We start from the raw sequence: 10966 nt of genomic DNA on the forward strand, positions 1-10966 counted from the left end.
TGATACATTTACACAATGGAGTACTACTCAGCTATTAAAAACAATGAATTTATGAAATTCTTGGGCAAATGGATGTATCTGGTGGATATCATCCTGAGTGAGGTAACCCAATCACAAAAGAAGTCACTGGATATGTACTCACTGATAAGTGGATATTAGCCCAGAAACTTAGAATACCCAAGATAAAATTTGCAAAACCCAAGAAAATCAACAAGAAGGAAGGCCAACATGTGGATACTTCATTCCTCCTTTGAATAGGGAAAAAATACCCATGGAAGGAGTTACAGAGACAAAGTTTGGAGCTAAGATGAAAGGATGGACCATCCAGAGACTACCCTACCCGGGAATCCATCCCATAATCAGCCACAAAACGCAGACATTATTGGACATGCCAGCAAGATTTTGCTGAAAGGACCCTGATATAGCTGTCTTGTGAGAGGCTATGCAAGTGCCTGGCAAATAACAGAATTGGATGTGCATAGTCATCTATTGGATGGAACACAGGGCCCCCAATGGAGGAACTAGAGAAAGTACCCAAGGAGCTAAAGGGATTTGCAACCCTATAGGTGGAACAACAATATGAATTAACTAGTACCCCCAGAACTCGTGTCTCTAGCTGCATATGTGGCAGAAGATGGCCTAGTCGGCCTTCATTGGGCAAAGAAAACCAAACTTGCAAACTTTATATGCCCCAGTACAGGGGAACGCCAGGGCCAAAAAGTGGGAGTGGGTGGGTAGGGGAGCAGGGCTGGGGGGAGGGTATAAGGAACTTTCAGAATAGCATTTGAAATGTAAATGATGAAAATATCTAATAAAAAATTGAAAAAATTCTAAGCAATTATATATAGAGGAGGATCACATATTCACATGTACAAATCTGTTAGCAAAATCACTAACCTCTGTGTACTTGTTCACATCATGGAACATGAACATGAACTAGAACTATCATAAATGTTCATGAATAACTTGTTACAATACAACCCAAATTATAGGATAGTAAAACTGTTACAATATAAATCACAGCTAAGTGTACAGATGGAAATAGTAAACTTTTCACAGAAAAATCAAAAGAATATAAATAAAATTAGGTTTATGTAGGACTGCATATATCCATCTAAAACAGTATGTTTACTTTGTTTACATAAAGTATGGAAGAATAAATAAGATTTCATTGCTAATCTAGAATTTTAAAGAAAACATTTTAGTGAAAAAAAAAATATGTTGAATACTTTAAGCTCCATGAAGTCTCTCTTTTTCAGAATAGATACCTAGGATTACTGTTACCCTATCCCACTGGTCTGTAGATTTTCCTGTTACTTTCTTCATATGTTAGATTTTTATATACACTCATTGTCATGTGATGTCTTTCTTGATAAATTATCACCTAATAAATCATCCAAGATTCTTACTTGCTTGATTTCTTGCATATTAAAATCATGTTTTAACTCTTTATCTGGTGTTGCTCCTCACTGAAGAGGTAACATTTGGGGATTATTGAATTTGTAAAAACAGACAGAATGCTCCTGTAGATTACATTTATTGTCAGTTTATTGTCAATGATGAGAAAACAAAATGTATTTATTTCTACAGAAATATTAATTGTTATTTAACAACTTATTTTTCATATTTCAAGTTTCATCTATACCAAATATTTTCCAAAGTTTCTTAAAAAAAAGATTTTATTTTTACAGACTGAGAATAAGGTTTGAAATTGATGTTTACAAACACAAATTTCTGACAACCATTACCTTTACTGTAGTAAATGCAGGCATCAAGGCTGATCTCTTGAAGGAAGCCCCCCAAAATTCCCAGCACTGTGTTCACAGTAGACAGCCCCATGCATAGGTCTGTGAGGGCTAACATGGCCAGGAAATAGAACATGGGCTGGTGCAGGCTTGGCTCTGTTTGGATCACATGAAGTATCATGCAGTTTCCCGGGAACACCATTGCATACATAATTGAGAAAGGAATGGCAAGCAAGATGTAGTAGACTTCCAGGCCAGGAAATCCAGTGAGAACAAATCTAGAGGTACTTAAGTTTGACATTAAGAAAACTGACATTGATAGAAAGTACAAAATATTTCTGGAGAGCTATTCTGCATTACACATGCTATATTCGACTTTCTAATAATATGTATCTGTTATAAAAATTCAAATTCCATCAGCAGGGAAACTTAGACATAATCCTTGGTTGTGCATCATTGCAGAAACATCCTGTATAGATAAAACCATAGACCATGCTGACCTAGTGTTAAAAGATATCCAGAAAGCAGGGAGTTTTATGCCAAAACAATAATGTCTGTAGACTCAGTGGATATAAATTGTCTAAAGTACTTCTGATAATCAGTCCTAGAGGACACAAATGTTCACAGTGATGTCATGGTTGGTAGAGTCCTCAGAAGAATGTGAAACACATAGGCGATTCTCCTCATTAGTGCTACAGAGAAACTTTTCACTGCCTTCGAATTTTAAATGATAACTATGGAAATAGGCAAGCTGAAATAACACATCGGTTTTAGAATATGAACTACAATTGAAAGGAAATCAAAGAAATCTTAGCTGAGTCTGTACTTTTTGGTGATCACCATGGTGCTTAGCACTTCTCTGAATTATTCATCTATATAAATTATACTTTGTAGTTTTTCTCAATCTATAGAAGCCTTTTACAAAAGAATATTATTGTTAATTTTTATGCCCTCACTTGTAGCATAAAATAATTCAGAAGGATTTTAAAGTAGGTGGTTCTGAAAAATATATTATTTTTCTAATTGGTGTGATGTTCCTTTTAAATTAATTGGATATTTGAGAATGTAGCACATGTTGAATTTTACAATAGTAATAAAGATCTATGCCCACTATTATATCTCTAAGAACTTCCTACTTAGTACATAGTTAAAGAACCAACCATCCTGTGCAATCTGTCACTAACATGGCTCCCTAAATAGGAGTTGAAAAACAACCACAAAATAGACATGGGGAAAGTCCATAGGGTCTCAACCCTGCCAAAGAAACACAGATCACTTAAAAAGTGCTGAGAGAAGGAGAAATAGTACTCCCCAGAGAGGAACATAGTGATGGTTATTCAATAACAAATTGTGCTTGCTGAAAGGAGCCTGATATAGCTTCTTCTGAGAGGCTTTGCCAGAGTTCTACAATACAGAGGTAGATGTTTGCAGTCAACCATTGGCTTGAGCATGGAGTCCCCAATGAAGTAGTTAGAGAAAGGACTGAAGGAGCTGAAGGGGGTTGCAACGCCTTAGGAAGAACAACAATATCAACCAACCAGAGCTCTCAGAGCTCCCAGGTACTAAACCACCAACCAAAGATTATACATGGAGGGTCCCATGGTTCCAGTCACATATGTTCCCTTGTAGGGCATCAATGGGAGGAGAGGCTCTTGTTCCTGTGAAGGCTTGAAGCTCCAGTGTAGGGGAATGCCAGGATGGGGAGGTGAGAGTGGGTGGGTGGAGAAAGACCCTCATATAAGCAGGGGGAGGGGGAAAGGATAGGGGGTTAATGGGGAGAGGGAAACCAGGAAAGGGGATATCATTTGAAATTTAAATAAAGAAAACTTCTTCCTTCTGGTGTGAGCTGGTAGCGTGAGAAGACCTTGAGCACTTGCTCTGCACCCAATCCCACAACACCCAGAGGAACCTGTACTCCCAGGAGCTCTAACACACCCAGGATCATAGGTGAAGAGGCCACTAGGACCCCCAGTAATCCAGGGAGATAGGAACCCCCTCCTGGACAGTGTCATGGGCTCCTTCTGGTCTGAAGCAGTACACTGAGCAGACCTTGGGTGCTAGCTCTGCACCCAATCCCACAACACCCAGACAAACCCTTAGCCCAACTAACCAGAGGGCACAGAGACAGTATCCAAATTAACAAAATCAGGAATGAAACAGGAGACATAACAACAGAAACTGAGGAAATTCAAAAAAATTATCAGATCCTACTACAAAAGTCTACACTCAACAAAACTAGAAAACCTGGATGAAATTTATGATTTTGTAGACAGATATCAGGTATCAAAGTTAATTTGGTATCAAATAAACCATCTAAACAGCCCCATAACACCAAAGGAAACAGATACAGTCATTAAAAATCTCCCAACCAAAACGAGCTCAGGGCCCGATGGTTTTATTGCAGAATTCTATCAGACCTTCAAAGAAGATATAATACCAATATTCTTCAAATTATTCCACAAAATAGAAACAGAAGGAATACTACCCAATTTTTTCTATGAAGCCACAGTTACATTGATACCTAAACTGCAAAAAGACCCAACAAAAAAAGAGAACTTCAGACCAAATTCCCTTATGAATATCAATGCAAAATTACTCAATAAAATTCTCCCAAACTGAATCCAAGAACATATAAAAACAGTTCTGCATCATAATCAAGTAGGATTCATCCCAGGGATGCAGGGATGGTTCAATATACAGAAATCAATCAATATAATCCACTATATAAACAAACTTGAAGAAAAAAGCACATGATCATCTCATTAGATGTGTAAAACACCTTTGACAAAATTCAACACCCCTTCACGGTAAAAGTCTTGGAAGGATCAGGAATTCAAGGCAAAACCTAAACATAGTAATACAATATACAGCAAACAAGTAACCAACATCAAACTAATTGGAGAGAAACTTGAAGCAATCGCACTAAAAACAGGTATTAGACAAGGCTGCCCACTCTCTCCCTACTTATTCAATATATACTGGAAGTCTTAGCGAAAGCAATTAGACAGCAAAAGGAAGTCAAAGGGGTACAAATTGGAAATCAAGAAGTCAAAATTTGCCAATGATGTGATAGTATACTTAAGTGACCTGAAAAATTCCACCAGAGACTTTCTATAGCTGATAAACAACTTCAGCAAAGTGTCTGGTTATAAAATTAACTCAAACAAATCAGTAACCTTCATCTACTCATAAGATAAATGGCTGAAAAAGAAATTATGGAAAGGCCACAATTCACAATAGTCACAAATAATATAAAATACCTTGGTGTGACTCTAATCAAGCAAGTGAAAGATATATATGACAAAAACTTCAAGTCTCTGAAAAAAAAAAAAAGAAATTGAAAAATATCTCAGGAGATGGAAGGATCTCCCATGCTCACAGATTGTTAGGATTAATATAGTAAAGATTGACAACTTGCTGAAAGCAATCTACAGATTCAATGCAATCACCATCAAAATTCCAACTTGCCTGGCAGTGGTGGCACATGCCTTTAATCCCAGCACTTGTAGACAGGCATATTTCTGAGTTTGAGACCAGCCTGGTCTACAGAATGAGTTCCAGGACAGCAAGGGCTACACAGAGAACCCCTGCCTTGGAAAAAACAAAATCCAACTCAAATCTTCATAGAGCTAGAAAGAGCAATGTGCACATTCATCTGGAATAACAAAAGACCAGTATAGTAAAAACTATTCGCAACAATAAAAGAACTTTTGGGGGAATTAGCACCCCTGACCTCAAGCTGTACTACAGAGCAATAGTGACAAAAACTGCATGGCATTGGTACAGAGTCAGGCAGGAAGATCAATGAAATAGAATTTAAGACCCAGAAATGAACCCACACATCTATGGTCACTTGATCTTTAACAAAGGAGTTAAAAACATCCAGTGGAAAAAAGACAGCCTTTTCAACAAATGGTGCTGGTTCAACTGGCAGTCAGCATGTTGAAGAATAAAAATTGATCCATTCTTTTTCTTTTTTTTATTAGATATATTCTTTATTTACATTTCAAATATTATCCCCTTTCCTAGTTTCCCCTCCGAAAACCCCCTATCCCGCCCTCTCTCCCCCTACTCACCAATCCACTCACTCCTGCTTCCTGGCCCTGGAAGTCCCCTATACTGGGCCATAAACCTTCACAGGACCAGGGCCCTCTCTTCCCATTGATGATAGATTAGGTCATACTCTGCTACTTATGCAGCTAGAGCCATTAATCCCACCATGTGTTTTATTTGGTTGGTGGTTTAGTTCCAGGGAGCTCTAAAGGTACTGGTTTGTTCATATTGTTGTTTCTCCTCTGGGGCTGCAAATTCCTTGAGCTCCTTGGGTACTTTCTTTAGCTCCTTTATTGAGGACCCTGTGCTCTGTCCAATGGATGGCTGTGAGCATCCACTTCTGTATTTGTCAGGCACTGGCAGAGACTCTCAGGAGACAGCTATATCAGGCCCCTGTCAGCAAGCTTTTGTTGGCATTCACAATAGTGTCTTGGTTTGGTAGTTGTTTATGGGATGGATCCCCAGATGGAGCAGACTCTGGATGGGCATTCCTTCAGTGTCTGCTTCACACTTTGTCTCTGTAATTCCTTCCATGGGTATTTTTCCCCCTTCTAGGAAGGAATGAAGTATTCACATTGTGGTCTTCCTTCTTCTTGAGTTTCATATCTTGGGAATTGTATCTTGGGTATTCCAAGCTTCAGGGCTAACATCCACTTATCAGTAAGTGCATGTCATGTGTGTTCTTTTGTGATTGGGTTACCTCACTCAGGATGATATCATCCAGATCCATTCATTTGTCTAAGAATTTCACAAATTCATTATTTTTAATAGCTGTATAGTACTTCATTGTATAAATGTACCACATTTTCTATATCCATTCCTCTGTTAAGGGACATCTGCGTTTTTTCCAACTTCTGCCTATTATAAAGAAGGCTGCTATGAGCATAATGAAGCATGGAACACAATGAATATTTGACAAAGGATCTAAAATCACCCAGTAGAAAAAAGAGCATTTTCAACAAATGGTGCTGGTTCAACTGGCAGTGAGCATGTTGAAGAATGCACATCGATCCACTCTTAACTCCTTGTACAAAGCACAAGTCCAAGTGGATCAAGGACCTCCATATAAAACCAGATACACTGAAACTAATAGAAAAGAAAGTGGGGAAAAGCCATGGGCACAGGGAAAATTTTCTGGAACAGAACACCAATACCTTATGCTCTAAGATCAAGAATTGACAAATGTTACCCCAGGAAATTGCAAAACTTCTGTAAGGCAAATGTATCTTTATGAGTATACATATTTTCTGTACTTACGGCTGCTATATTTATGATTATAAAAGATGCTCAAATTTGCTTATACAGTGGAAAAATAAGATTGAATGTTTATAATCCAATTTTAAGAGAAAGTATATAAAGTTTTGAAAGGAAAGACAGGGCAGACTATTACTAGGTTGACTTCATGTTTATGAAGAGCTATTGGTGAGTTTCCAGCACTAACAAGATAAAATTGAAGACTAGAACATTGTCTTAAGGCATTGTTTCAAAGCAGTAAGTGGATTTTAAAATCTCTCTCTCTCTCTCTCTCTCTCTGTCTGTCTTTCTTAGTAGGAAATACTGGGAGGAATTGGAAGAAGGGAAAACATGCTGAAAATATATTGCATGAAAAATATTTAAATTATGCACATAATACTAAGTGGAGAAAGTATGCAAAAGAAAATGTAAAATCAAAACAGAAAAATTAATTTCTTAGGCTGGAAAGATAGCTAGTCGGGGTAAGAACTTGTGGAGCAGGCCAGCCAACCTGAGTTTGATTTGTGGGTCTCATGTTGGAAGAGAACAGGCTCCCAAAATTCATCCTCTGACTCTCACATGATTTCTCTCTCTCTCTCTCTCTCTCTCTCTCTCTCTCTCTCTCTCTCTCTCTCTCTCACACACACACACACACACACACACACACACACACACCCCAATAAAAAATTTTAACATTTTAACATTTAATTGAGATTCTAAATACTTTGTGCTTTCTTGAACAATATTTTTCTATTATTCATGGAGAGAGCATTTGATAAATATTAATTAGCTTATATTGGCTAATTGTGTTGCTCAAAGTAACATGCTTGTTGGTAATCAGGCTGCTTGTTCTCTCAAGTGCTGAGAAAGCTGAGATAAAATGATTTCCATAACTGTAGCTGCATCTATTTCTTTTCTCTTGAAGCAGCACTTGGGGAGATTTCCTTTAAGGAGAGTAGCTGTTTGGATTGTAATGAAATGGTCCCTTCTTCATTGTGAAATCACACAAAAACCCTGTTACACTTCTTTAATCTAAAAATCCATTTTATATTAAACATGATTACTCTGGGTTTGTTGTTGTTGTTGTCTTTAGGAGTTAGGAGGGGTAAATATTTTTTTCTATTCTCAATATCTTAAAAACACATGTGGGGTTTTACAACTAAAGGGCATTTTTTAAAGGAAAAGTTTGGTTTGTATTTAATTATTTAGTCTGTTTATAATGGTCATCATTATTATAATTACTTTACAAATGTGCTATTTTGTTACTTTTCTATATGTTCAATCTTTTGTTCCCTTTCTTGGCTTTCATTGCTTCATGGTACACACTTTATTAATTTACTAATTACACCTTTGTTGTCTAATGTTGTTAATCTACATAGTATACTTAGTCAACTTACCAGCCTGTCTTTAACTTACACTATAATGAATCCCAAGTAGTAGTCTCTCATTTACCTTCCAAGCCCTTTGTGTTATTTCTGGTTGAGTTTACATATTAAATTCCAATTGAATCTAGAATCTTATGTGTCCCCAGCCAAGATTTGCATCATAGTTATGTCTCCAGGCTTCTCCTCTTTAAAAGTTTTTAAATGTCAGTGTTATGTGTGTGTGCATGTTCATGTGTAATTGGTGCCCATGAGCATCCCAGGACAACAGAGGACAATAGAGGAAAACCTTGGGTTTTAGTACTTTTGTACCCCCTTTTTAAATGAGGGTCTTTTGCTGCTTTCTGCTTTCTACGTAAGGCTAACTGGTCTACAAGAATCCAGACATTATTCTGTGTTCATCTCCTATCCAGCCACAAATGTACTCAAAACAAATACACACTGAAATCCCCTTACTATGTACAAAGCATTTTATCTATGTAGCCATGTAATCACCCCCTCTACTAGTATTTTTAGTACTTTTAGAACTCATACAATGCATTTTGATCATATTCCTTACTTTATCCCAACAACTTGAAGATCCATACACACTGAATATTATTCCTTTTCATTTTGAATCCATCCAATACAGATTCTGCTGTGCATAAACCCTTGGATATATGGCCTTAACCAGAGAGTGGTCAACCTGTCAAGAACTACACCTTTATGAAGACTGACTTTTCTTCTCTTGAAGCTATTAATTGCCAATGTCTCATTAGCTAATAATTAATATTTTAAAGTAATAACTCTATGTATTGATGATCTCTTCTACTTAAAAATTTAAATGTATTCATTTTATTTTGTGTCTTATTATATTGCCTGCATGTAGAGGTCCAAAGGAAGTGTCAGATAAAATGGTACTAGAATTATTAATGGTGGGATTATTTGTGGATTCTGGGAATCAAACCTAGATCTTCTGCAATATCAACAAGTGCTCTGAACTGCTAGGTCAAGAGTCCTGCCACTCTTTTAACTGTTTATTGAGACAAGGTTTCACTCATTTGCCTAGGCTGGCCTTGAACACATTGTAGCCCAAGCAGATCTTTAACTTGTGAATCTCCTATCTCCTGCTCCCAAATAGCTGCATGATAGGTCCCAGATTCATAGGTTACTTTATGCTACATTTATCATATATTCTTTTTAAATTTGTTCTGGGATTTTCAGATTAGTATTATAATTGATTTTAATTAATTACTATAACGCAAAATTGTAGAGCATTCATCTTCACCACATCTGTTGTAAACATTAACAAATTGTTATTTAGGGAAAGCAGAATTTCTTTCATTGCTTACCTTTTTGCCATGTTGATTTGACTTTGAAAGTGGAAATTTTTTTAAGAGTCCAAGAGTTGATTTTAATGATAAATGCACAGGATGTGTATCCTTCCCTATTAGGGCACACACGCAGTTCATTTGGTTTTACAATAGTTTCATTAAAATATTTAAAAGTAAAACTAGAGTTTTCAAAAGCAAATGGATTCTTCCTACAGACTATACATCTTGTATTGTATTTTATACACTCTGAAAATATACTTGTCTTTTAGGTATATTTAGACAACTCACTTTCACTGTGATTTCCCTTATAGTTGAATAATTATTAGCATTACATTAGAAACACAATTCTATGCACTAATTTATTAATTTTTCCTTCCTCATTTGTGGTGGTTTTTTTTGGATTTTTTGCACATTTTAAAGCATTTTAGCATTTGTTTTCCATTTTAACCTTTAATTATTTAATTGTTGCCATGGAATTATTAACATGCAGAAAAAAAATCATTTAAGTCCATTGTCAAATACCAGTACACTATAGCACAGGGAGAGGTGGTACCATGATTAGGCATGCTTTGAATAATGTTTTATTCTAAATAAAAATAAGAAAAATTACGTATTTTATCTCTACTTAGACTATTTTTATTTTATTCCTAACAAAACATGGGTCCACATTTTTGAAACCTGCATTTCCTTACATAATAAACAGGTTTGTAACATTTATGCAAGAAAGTATTCAGCTTCAGGTCTGTCTGCCTTCAGTCATATTTTGTAGTAGCAACATGAAATATAATTTTTCTGATAAATTAAACAAGCATAATTGACTTTAGATATTTTTCTAACTGATTAGTAAACTTTAAGAATAGGAGTAATGATTACAATACATATTATATAATGCAAATAAAAATAAAATGCTGCATGTATCTTGTCAGGAAAACTTTTAGAAAGACCTGAATATTACTATAGAGAAGGTCAGATATAAAGATAGTATGGAAAGTATATCGTTCTAAAGAAATTTCAGCTAAAACTATAAAACATGTTAAATTTGTTAAATAAATTATATACTACTCTAAAGGTTTTGTATAAAATAAAATTGACTAAATCTACCAGCACATTGTACCATAAGATATGTCCTATAAAAATAGTAGTTAAAGCAGAACAAAATTTTTATTTTTTTTTGTTTGTTTGTTTTTTGTTTTTTCGAGACAGGGTTTCTCTGTGTAGCCCTGGCTGTCCTGGCACTCAC

This window comes from Mus caroli, chromosome 7 (genome assembly GCF_900094665.2).
Source record: "Mus caroli chromosome 7, CAROLI_EIJ_v1.1, whole genome shotgun sequence".
Taxonomy (NCBI): Eukaryota; Metazoa; Chordata; class Mammalia; order Rodentia; family Muridae; genus Mus; species Mus caroli.